Source organism: Ovis canadensis, chromosome X (assembly GCF_042477335.2).
Source record: "Ovis canadensis isolate MfBH-ARS-UI-01 breed Bighorn chromosome X, ARS-UI_OviCan_v2, whole genome shotgun sequence".
Taxonomy (NCBI): Eukaryota; Metazoa; Chordata; class Mammalia; order Artiodactyla; family Bovidae; genus Ovis; species Ovis canadensis.
The window spans coordinates 26,354,705-26,366,912 of NC_091727.1; the positions used below are offsets into that span (position 1 = coordinate 26,354,705).

At 37.9% G+C, this 12,208-nt stretch overlaps 1 non-coding gene across 1 annotated transcript; it reads left to right on the forward strand.

Annotated features, from left to right (window-relative positions):
• The first annotated feature begins 8,156 nt into the window (after positions 1–8,156).
• Positions 8,157–8,228, forward strand: TRNAC-ACA (transfer RNA cysteine (anticodon ACA)). The gene has a single exon. It is a non-coding gene; the product is annotated as a tRNA-Cys (tRNA).
• Positions 8,229–12,208: the final 3,980 nt, after the last annotated feature.

The following is a 12,208-nucleotide window of genomic DNA, read 5'->3' on the forward strand; positions in this document are numbered from 1 at the left end:
CTCTCTTCCACATTGTCTCAGTGTTGGTCTGTGTAACAAATGAAATAAAACGGAAGTGCCTTTGGAATCTCTAAGTCTTAGAAGGCATTGTGACTGCCTGCTTGCTTGTGCTCTCTCTCTGGAATTACCTGCTTTAGAAGGAAGGTAGGTGCCCTATCATGAGCAATCTTATAGAGAGGCTCACATTGAGAACCTGAAGCCTCCTGACAATAGCCATGCGAATGAGCTTAGGAGGAGATCTTCCAGCCCCAGTCAACGTTTTAAGTAACTGCGGCTTTACTCAGCACTTCAACTGCAATCTTGTAAGAGACTCTGAGCCAGAACCACACAGCTAACTCACTCGTAAATTTTTGAATTTCAGAAACTGTGATCTGGTAAATGTTTGTTTGAAACCACTAAGTTTGGGAGATGTCTTATGTAGCAATAGATAATAAACAAACTATTCAAATGTAGTTGTTGAAACCAAAGTTTAAGTGAAAAATCCAAATATTTCTAAAACCATAGAAATCTTGTCATGCTTTCTAAGCATATTACTTATTTACTGAAAGAGCTCTCAGAAACATCATGAGAAAATATAAAAATGGACTTTTACTCTAGATGATTGTTAAGAAAAAAAATTTAAGAAAAAACTCCTCTAAGTACTTTATTTTTTAATTGGGATATAATTGATTTACAATGTTGTGTTAATTTCTGCTGTACTACAAATTGAATCAGTTATTATATGTATACATATATCTCCTCCCTCTTGGATCTCCCTTCCCCCCACCCCACCCCTCTAGGTCATCACAGAGCATTGAGCTGAGCTGCCTGTGCTATATAGCAGCTTCCCACTAGCTAAAAACATCTACTTCTGCTTTATTGTCTATGCCAAAGCCTTTGACTGTGTAGATTACAACAAGCTATGGAATATTCTTCAAGAGATGGGAATACCAGACCACCTGACATGCATCCTCAGAAATCTGTATGCAGGTCAAGAAGCAACAGTTAGAACTGGACATGGAACAACAGACTGGTTTCAAATAGGGAAAGGATCATGTCAAGGCTGTATATTGTCACCGTGCTTATTTAACTTATATGCAGAGTACATCATGCAAAATGCCGGGCTGGCTGAAACACAAGCTGGCATCAAGATTGCTGGGAGAAATATCAATAACCTCAGATATGCAGATGATACCACCCTTATGGCAAAAAGTGAAGAAGAACTAAAGAGCCTCTTGATGAAAGTGAAAGAGGAGAGTAAAAATGTTGGCTTAAAACTCAACATTCAGAAAATGAAGATCATGGCACCTTGTCCCATCACTTCATGGCAAAATTTATTTTGGGGGGGAATAATAGAAATAGTGACAGACTTTATTTTTTTGGGTTCCAAAGTCACTGCAGATGGTGACTTCAGCCATGAAATTAAAAGAGGCTTGCTTCTTGGAAGAAAAGATATGACCAACCTAGACAGCATATTAAGAAGCAGAGACAGTACTTTGCCAACAAACAGACATCTAGTCAAAGCTATGGTTTTTCCAGTAGTTGTGTATGGATGTTAGAGTTGGACTCTAAAGAAAGCTGAGCGCTGAAGAATTGATGCTTCTGAACTGTGGTGTTGGAGAAGATCCTTGAGAGTCCTTTGGACTGCAAGGAGATCCAACCAGTACTTCCTAAAGGAAATCAGTCCTGAATAAGCTGAAACTCCAATACTTTGGCTACCTGATGTGAAGAACTGACTCACTGGAAAACACCCTGATGCTGGGAAAGCTTGAAGGCAAGAGGAGAAGGGGACGGCAGAGGAAGAGATGGTTGGATGGCATCATTGACTGGAGGGACATGAGTTTGAGTAAGCTTTTGGAGTTGGTGATGGACAGGGAGGCCTGGCGTGCTGCAGTCCATGAGGTCACAAAGAGTTGGACACGACTGAGTGACTGAATTGAACTGATCTTTTTTACATGTGGTAATGTAATTCTCTGAAAATTCTTAAGACACTGTAAACACATATGACACTGTAAGATACATTTCCTTAGTAAATAAATAATAGCTTTTTGAAAATAATTACTAAATGAAAAAGTTTATTTAAAAACAACCATATAAAATTTTTTTATTGAGGTATAGTTGATTTACAATGTAGTATTGTTTTCTGGTTTACAACAAAGTGATTCTGTTTTATATATACATGTATTCTTTTCACTTATAGGTTATTGTAAGATATTGAATATAGTTCCCTATGCCATACAGTAGGTCTGTGTTGTTTATCTATTTTATATATGTGATAAAGTGATATGTACCTGTTAATCCCAAACTCCTAATTTGTCCCTCTCATCTTCCCCTTTGGTAACCATTAGTTTGTTTTCTATGTCTGTGAGTCTGTTTCTGCGAAAACAAAAAACAACAACAAAAAAACACATTTAGTTTGCTTAGTACTAGGAAACATGAAATAAAAGGAAAACATTTAAAAAAGAAAGAGAAGCTAATCTCAAGGATCAAAAGAAAACATGCAAAATTTTAGAGCTCTTACTTGGGTTTCATTATACTCCACCAAGGTTACTTTGAATTAAATAAAACATAATTAGCACTTTAATTCCCATTGTCTATGTTTCCTTTCAGGCTGTGTTATGCTATTATTGGAACTCAATACACAGTGCAACTTCTTTACTGTTATTATTATTAACTTTTGGCTCCATTGTAAAGCAAGTGGGATCTTAGTTAGCTCCCTGATCGGGGATTGAGCCTGCACCCTCTGCATTGGAAGCACAGAGTCTTAACCTCTGGACCACTAGGGACATCCCTGCAACTTCTTCTAATCCTTTAATTGCAGGGCTTTTTATTTAATGCCACAGGACACACCCTGTAAAATAGACAGCTAATGGCAATTTGCTGTATGACTCGAAACTCAAACTGGGGCTCTGTAACAACCTAGAGGGGTGGAGTGGGGAGGGAGGTGAGAGGGATGTTCAAGTGGGAGGGGACATGAGTAAACCTATGGTTGATTCATGTTTATGTTTGGTAGAAACCAATGCAATACTGTAAAGCAATTATCCTTCAATTAAAAAGAAATTCATTTTTAAATTTGAAAAAGAAAAAAGTATATAATTATTAAAAAATAAAAACAAAACAAAGTATAAAACAAGTTTAATTAACCTCTTACATCAGTGAACAAATTTTAGTAAAATGAGAATACGCTGCATCAGCTTTATTACCATTCTGTTCTTTGACTTTCCTAGTAAAGGTTGTGGAAGATATGTTTTAAGGGAAGATGACTTTAGATATTTCAAAAATAACAAAGCTGGTCCATAATGTTGCAGAAGGAGATTACTCTCCTTTGGACAGCTACCCTGAGTATGGGCTCTCCCTACTGTCTAAAGAGAGATTATTTACAATTCATGTCAAAATCAAGTATGAGAAAAAGCTTCAAAAAATGCAGTCACAGTAATTTTATCTTTATTTACATTTAAACATATATTTATTGTTTTGCATGATAAAAACACTGGTATTTATTATATGAAAAGATTATAAATGGAAAGACTTAAGAATCTCCCTCTCTCCTTTCCTTTCTACTGTGGAATCAATACTTGCTGTCCAGTAAATGTCCTTCACTTATTTCTGCATATTTATACAAATGAATGAACACACACACATCCAAGCAACACGCCATATATATAGGTACCAAATAAGTAAGTGTGTATGTTAGATGACTTTACGTCTACATGTATAAATTTGGAGTTTCTGTCTTTTTAGCCAGAAGACAGGAATGATTTTGTTTTCCTTAACAGCCATAGGCATTTTTGGAAGCATAGGACGCCACATGCCATCTCTTGTGCTACTTGGTGCAACTTGCTGAAAATGAGACAGCAGTTTCTGATTGCTATATGCCAGGTTGCCATATCAGCTGCCGCTTCTGTTCCTGGTTTCCATAGAGTGGTTTTATAGTAGTACTTGAGAAAATTGGTTTTGACATTGGTATTTTATAATGCATATGAACTTAGTGACAACAGATTATGGCAGATTCCGACAACCAGTGGAATGGAAACTCTCAGAAATCTCTGACGTCTTGGTGAGAAGCTCTCTTAACTTCACAGTATCTTCCCTCTGTGGTATTTAGGCACTTGATTCCATTCAAAGATGTCACCTCCAACAAGTTTTACCTCTCCTTTTCTAGATTCATTATTTTTTAGTGCATAAAAAATTACTCTAACACTTAGTGTCTTAGAACATTTGAGATCTCACAGATTCTGTGGATTAGGAATCCAGGCACAGCTTAGCCCGAATGAGTCAGTTCAGCAGTTCTCACTGGCTGCAAGCATCTCGAGGCTCAAAGAGGGAAGGATGTATCTCCAAGGCTTTAGGGATGAGTTCCTTTCTGGCTGTTGGGTGGTGACCTCCCTCAGTTCCTTGCCGTGTGGACCTTTCCATCAGGCAGCTTACAACATGGCAGCCAGCTGCTTCAGAGCAAGAGAGAATGAAGCAAGACAGAAGCCAGAGTCTTTTATCATATCCTCTGGAGAAGGAAATAGCAACACACTACAATAGTCTTGCCTGGGAAATCCCATGGACAGAGGTGCCTGGTGGTCTACAGTCCATAGGGTCACAAAAATGTTGGACATGAATTAGGGACTAAACAACAACAACAAAAGTACCTTTGTCCTATGAACTATGAATTTCCCCAGCCTTACTGGTGGGAGCAGCCACTGTGCCTAAGCCTATAAGAGATCTGAGCACTTATAGATAGTTTTCTCTGTGGCCTTGGGCAGTTTCCAACATGTAAGTATGCTTGAGGGGGACGCTGTGCACATCTCCTGGATTCTCTCTCTGTGCAGCCCTTTCCTCTCCATCAGTCAAACCTACAAACTCTAGCCACCTTGTTCTCTCTAGACTCTTTGCTCCATTCTTTGAAATTCAGAGAGTCTAGGAGGTTCTATTTGGCTTCCCCTCCCTGTACAGCACTTGGACATTTTCTTAAGGCAATGACCTTGGATAACCACAGAGCTTGCCTTGTTTACTTCCTACTTCTCAAAGATCATTGTGTTTCTGTTTACAATAACTAGGACATGGAAGCAACCTAGATGTACATGAACAGATGAATGGATAAGAAAGCTGTGGTACATATACACAATGATATATTACTCAGCCATTAAAAAGAATGCATTTGAATCAGTTCTAATGAGGTGAATGAAACTGGAGCCGATTATACCGAGTGAAGTAGGTCAGAAAGAAAAACACCAATATATTATATCAACACATATATATGGAATTTAGAAAGATGGTAACGATGACCCTATATGTTAGATAGCAAAAGAGACACAGATTTAAAGAACAGACTTTTGGACTCTGTGGGAGAAGGCGAGGGTGAGATGATTTAAGAGACTAGCATTGAAACGTGTATATTACCATATGTGAAATAGATTGCCAGTCCAGGTTCGATGCATGAGACAGGGCGCTCAGGGCCTGTGCACTGGGACAACCCTGAGGGATGGGATGGGGAGGGATGTGGGAGAGGGGTTCAAGATGAGGGACACATGTACATCCGTGGCTGATTCATGTGAATATATGGCAAAAACCACCACAATATTGTAAAGTAACTTGCCTCCAATTAAAATAAATTTACACAAACACACACACACACACACACAAAAGAAGAAATAAGGGGAAAAAAAGATCACTAGCTTTCTTGCCTTGTGTCTAATGCCTTCAAAAATATTAATTTTTGTTTGTTTGTTTGGTTCGGCTTTTTTCCAGTAAAATAAATTCGAATTGTGACTCCATCTTGAATGGAAGTGCCAGAGTATCTAATGAATATTTTAAAGAATGCTAAACCAAGTTTTTCTCTGCCTCAGTATTAGAACTAATCCACTGATTGCCATTTCTAGTACACTCTACACCATTGTGACTCAAAAAGACAATTGTCATTTCATCAAGTGAGCTAAATCTCTACCATCTTATACCTCAAAGCTAGCTAATCTTCTGAGATGATGGGACCTTTTACAAATGGATTCATTCTATGTACCATCCTTCTAGTAAATGAAACACGTAGTAAAGTCTGCACTTCTGTATTAAATATCGAAGAGTTCAAGGAGCTCTGAAAGTTTAGCGACAGATCCTTAATGGCAAAGTTTTTCTTTTCCATTAGCGCTTACAGAGCACAGTATCCCTCCTCTGCTCCCTCACCAGTCTCTGATCATCTTCAAGTGAAACTACTGATTTTGTTGATGCAATTGAGGTATACAAGGAATGCCTTTCTTAATATGAACGAAGATAACAAATACTTAAGGAAAGCTTCCAACATGAAGAGACAAAAATAAACTGAAAGTAGGTAAAAATAATGTTGTAGGAAACCAAATCATGTAGGCAAAATAAGAAACTTCAAATAAATATAGTTAATATATTCAGAGAGATGATTGTTTTGTAATATGTAAAAATATCAAGAAAATCAACTATACCTCAATTTAAAAAATGTTGAATCACTATGCTGTCCCACAGGAACTAACACAGTGATGTAGGCCAATTATATGTCAAACAAACAAACAAACAACCTCACAGAAAAAGAGGTTGAAAACCACAGATTTGTGGTTGTCAGAGGGGGGATGGGGGGAGAGGGAATTGGATGAAGGCAGTTTAAGGTACAAACTTCCAGTTAAGATAATTAAGTATTAGGCATATAATGTATAATGTGATTAGTATTAATGTAATTAACACTATTGCCTGTTATAAACAAAAGTTAAGAGAGTAAATCCTAAGAGTTCTCATCACAAGGAAAAAATTTTTTTCTTTTTCTTTTATTTTGTATCTATATGAGATAATGAATGTTCACTAAACTTACTGTTGTAATCATTTCATGATGAATGTTAGTAAAATCATTATACTGTACCCCTTAAATGTATACAGTGCTGTATATCTTAACAAAACTAGAAAAGAAAAAATATTAAATATATATATATATGTATTCAGAAAAGAGAAAATGTTGATTAAATGACACTCGTTGGAGATACTGTGTACATGGAACTGGAAAATGCATATGAAGAAGCATATGAAGAAAAAAGTCATCTTGGACATTAAAAATATCAGCACCAAAATAGAAACTCAAGAAAATAAAGTCAGTAAAATTTCCCCAAAGGAGGAAAATAGTCAGAGGTAGAAAGTTGGAAAGAACAGGTAAGAATACAAAAGGATCAAACCAGACAGTATCTATCTGATTTGCAAAGTTACAGAAATAATGTGCAGAGGAGAACATGCCCTAGGAGGGCATTCTCCCAGCAAATATAAGAAACAGATGACAGGGATGAATAGCATATTCTTTAGAAATTAGAGGCATAAATATCAATATAAATGGACCTACTGAGCCTAGAAGAGAGAATACTAGAGGCCACACTAAGTACTACCATAACAAAATAGTTTAATGAAAAGGATAAATGAAAAACCATGAAAGCTTTCAGGAAGAAAAAAAAAAAATAAGCAGAGAGCAACAGCACAGAACAGGTTACTTATAAGTGTTGGAGATTATCATGACACAGAAATTCCCAACACTGACACCTGGAGCAAGAAGACAATTTGGGCATAACTTTAAAATTCTGAAAAAAAAAAATTGTATTCAAGCTAGAATGTTATAATGATTTAAACTGGAAAACAAATGTGTAAGTAAAATAAAGACATTTTCCCATTTTTAGAAACAAATTACCCCCCCCCCAAATGTGTCACCTATGGAAACTCTCAGAAAACTCTTGGAATATGTAATCAACTAAAGGAAGACAACACACCAAGCAAGAGGAAAAAAACAAGTTCCAGAAGGCAGGAAACAAGAAATCTAACTCGGATGAAAAGAAGAGAGAAATTCTAGAACGAAAGCAAAAGGAAATCTCAAAATTGAAGTTGCTGGGGATCACCAATAAACATCCATAAAGAAAATAGAAATGTTGCATTAAACTGTGTAAACAATATTGCTGAAATACATTTTATGGAGCTTGTAGAGCATTTGGGAAGAATTAACAATAGGTACATAAAAAAACCAAGCAAATAAAAATGAAAATATTTTTCTTCAGGAAAATCAAGTTTTTCAAGCAAAGATCTATTATTATTATGTACTATTTGTCTTGGTACTAGAAAACATTTGTAATGCCAAAATAATGTGGATATTGAGTTACCCTTGAATTTTGATATGATTATATTGGAAACATAAGATTTCCCTGGTGGCTCAGACGGTAAAGTGTCTGCCTACAATGCAGGAGACCCAGGTTCGATCCCTGGGTCGGGAAGATCCTCTGGAGAAGGAAATGGCAACCCAATCCAGTACTTTTGCCTGGAAAATCCCATGGATAGAGGAGCGTGGTACGCTACAGCCCACGGGGTCGCAAAGAGTCAGACACGACTGAGCAACTTCACTTTCACTTTTATTGGAAACATGGAGAGAAGGCAATTGGAGGGAGGTAGAATAGTATAAAATATTAAATTTTCTATTGCCAGAATAGGAAAGCAAGACACACATTATTAACCTGATAAATCAAGATAAATCACAATATGCATATTACTTAGAAAAAATGGTGGTAAATAGATGAAGAGAATGCTGAGAGTTGGAAATGAGTGCTCCTAGAGGCATGAGATGTGAGGATAGGGGGAAAGTAGAGCAAGCAGCTGCTCCTTGAACTGTGTGCATACAATACAGTTATAAAATAATAATTCTCAAAGAGAAAAAAAAAGATGGAGGAGATGTTGATACACCATCCCATGGTTCCCTTGGCCCACATGAGTCCATTGGCAGCTGTGGTGGATGATTCCCACATGCTCTGACAGCTCCCTGCCTCAAGGACTTGAGTGTCTCTTCTTCTCTAAGGGTTTTCTTGGCAGCAGGGCATAATGCTTACTGCAAATTAGAGCAGTGGGCAAGTGTGGAGTCCCTAATATGTCTTATCCCAGCCCTCAAAACGATAGGTACAGTCATAGATGGTTAAATGTTCCAGCCTTTTACCACTTAGGGAGAGGTGATGCTGAGGCATGCTATATTTGTGGTTCCTAAGGTGGTCCTCAAGGAGAAGGCAATGGCACCCCACTCCAGTACTCTTGCCTGGAAAATCCCATGGAAGGAGGAGCCTGGTAGGCTCCAGTCCATGGGGTCGCTAAGAGTCGGGCACAACTGAGTGACTTCACTTTCACTTTTCACTTTCATGCATTGGAGAAGGAAATGGTAACCCACTCCAGTGCTCTTGCCTGGAGAATCCCAGGGACGGGGGAGCCTAGTGGGCTGCCGTCTATGGGGTCGCACAGAGTCGGACACGACTGAAGTGACTTAGCAGCAGCAGTAGCAGCAGCAAGGTGGTCCTCAGCAGACTGAGTGCCAATTGCCTACAGTAATTATTAATACCTATGCATTAACATATTCTGTTGTTTTTTTATCATTTTCCTCACTTTTTAATTTATGCTTTCTCAGATCACCTCCCAAATAAACAGCATGCATCCAAAGCTTTTCCTTAATATCTAATTTTGGGGGAACCCAAACTAAAACAGATGACTAGAGATAGTTGTCAACAATGCTTATTTATATGCTTCTCTTTTATTTTTTATTGTTTATTTTAATCTTGCTATTGCCTTGTAGCAATTAAAGAATTCTGCTTCTGTTACTAACCATTATAAAGCTAACATCACTAGAACTGTACATATCATAAAGAAATGTAATTAAGATATGTAATCAAGAATTCCCAACCAGAATTCAAAGTTGAGCTTCAACATGTATAGTGAATATATTGTTACCTACTCTACTTGAACTTCAGTGCATCTCCTCATAGCTGAGAGATGCATAATGGTTACATATAGCCTACAACAATCTTAAACATATACAAAATAGCTTTCTCTTTCTTTCTTTCCTTGCTGGTCTGTTTGTGGTTTTTAAATACAGTAAGTATCTTACATACGAACTTTCAGGTTGTGGACTTTCAAATATAAGAACATACATTCGCATGTCCAGTCATGTTAGTTCATGTCTGGTGTGCCTTGTTATATGTGTTCATTCTCTACAAGTGGTTATTCTTTTGTGCACTTTACAGTACTGTATAGAATATAGTAGTACAGTATCTTTATTCAAGCCCAGAGTGTCTGGAAGCAAGCATAAAAGCAGCAGTGATGTAGCTGGTACTGCTAAGAAGCACCAAGTGATGAAGATGGAAACAAAAGTGAATATAATTAAGAGAGTGAAGTGAGGCAAAAAGATCATAGACAAGATTGTAACATCACTCAGTCTTATGAATTGTTTAACAATCAGCATGATTCTAAAGAACAAGGACAAGATCATGGAACACATGCAGGCTGCTGTGCCGATGATATTTACAATAACATCAAAATAGTGTGGAAAAGTGATGGAGATGGAGAAACTTCTCAGTGTATGAATGTAGGCTCTGCATCAGCATTAGCATAGAGTCTTGCTCATGATTAATGCTGATTCAAGAGAAAAGCTAAAAGCCTTTATGAAGACTTAAACAAATGTCTGTATATAGTACAGATATGGTAGCTGCCTGGGAATTTTTTGAAACAGTTCAAGAAATTATTGATGAAGGCATGTGCTTACCTGAGCAGGTTTTTTTTTTTTAATGTGGATGAGACAGGACTGTACTGGAAAAGATGCCAGACTGAAGTTACATTGGTAAGGAGGAAAAGTCAATGCCAGGCTATGAAGCAGTAAAGGATAGGCTAACTGTTGTTTTTTGGCTATGCCTCTGGCGATATGAAGCTGAAGCCTCAGCTCCTTAGTTTATCATTCAGAGACCCAAGAGTAAAAACACAGCCAAGGGCTCTCTTGTTGTGTGGAAGAGTAACTCCAAAGCCTGGGTTACACAGACCATTTTCCAAGACTGTTTTTTCCACCACTTTACCCTAGAGGTAGAGAAATATTTCTTGGAGAAGGATGTTCCACTGAACATTCTTGTGCTACTCTACAGTGCAGGCCACCCCACATTTATGGATGACTTTCATTCCAACATCAAAATATTGCATCTACCACCAAATAACATTATTCATCCAACCCATGTACCAGGGAGTTATAGCAATTTTAAAGAAATATTATTTACGTCATATTTTTCTTCAGGCAACAAAGGCGAATGATGAATCAGAAACAAACTAATAACTACAAGGACATTAAAAACATTGACTTTGCTTGGTGAGAGGTTACAGCCATCACGATATATAGGGTTTAGAAGAACTTTGGCCCATAGTTTGTCTACAGTTTATGTGGATTTGAGAAGGTGGATGAGGAATCCAAAGAGACGTTCAGTAACTTAATGACCCTCAGGGAAAAGCTGAAGCTAGATCTGCAATAGGACGACTTCACTAAACTCCTTGCTGTGCAGCATGTTGCTGTTATTGTTCAGTTGCTCAGTCATGTCTGACTTTTTGCTACCCCATGGACTGCTGCATGCCAAGCTTCCCTATCTTTCACCATCACCCAGAGTTTGCTCAAATTCATGTCCATTTAGTCAATGATGCCACCCAACCATCTTTTCCTCTGTCACCCCCTTCTCCTCCTGCCTTCAATCTTTCTCAGAATCAGGGTCTTTTCTAATGGGTTGGCTCTTTGCATCAGGTAGAAAAAGTATTGGAGTTTCATTCAGCTTCAGTATCATTCCTTCCAAAGAATATTCAGGGTTAATTTCCTTTAGGATTGACAGGTTTGATCTCCTTGTTTTCCAAGGGGCTCTCAAGAGTCTTCTCCAACTCCACAGTTCAAAAGCATCAATTCTTCAGCATTCAGCCTTCTTTATGGTCCAACTTTCACCTTTGTTGGCAAAGTAATGAATCTGCTTTTGAATATGCTGTCTATGTTGGTCATAGGTTTTCTTCCAAGGAACAAGGGTCTTTTAATTTCATAGCTGCAGAGACTGTGTGAGGTGATTTTGGAGCCCAAGAAAGTAAAGACTGTCACTGTTTCCGTTGTTTCTCCATCTATTTGCCATGAAGTGATGGGACTGGATTCCATGATCTTAGTTTTTTGAATGTTGAGTTTTAAGCCAGTTTTTTGACTCTCCTCTTTCATCTTCATCCAGAGACTCTTTAGTTCCTCTTCTCTTTCTGCCATAAGGGTGGTGTCATCTGCGCATCGGCGGATGTTGATATTTCTCCTGGCAATCTTGATTCCAGCTTGTGCTTCATCCAGTCTGGCATTTCACATGATGTACTCTGCATATAAGTAAAATAAGCAGGGTGACAATTTAGAGCCTTGACATAATCCTTTCCTGATTTGGAACCAGGCTGT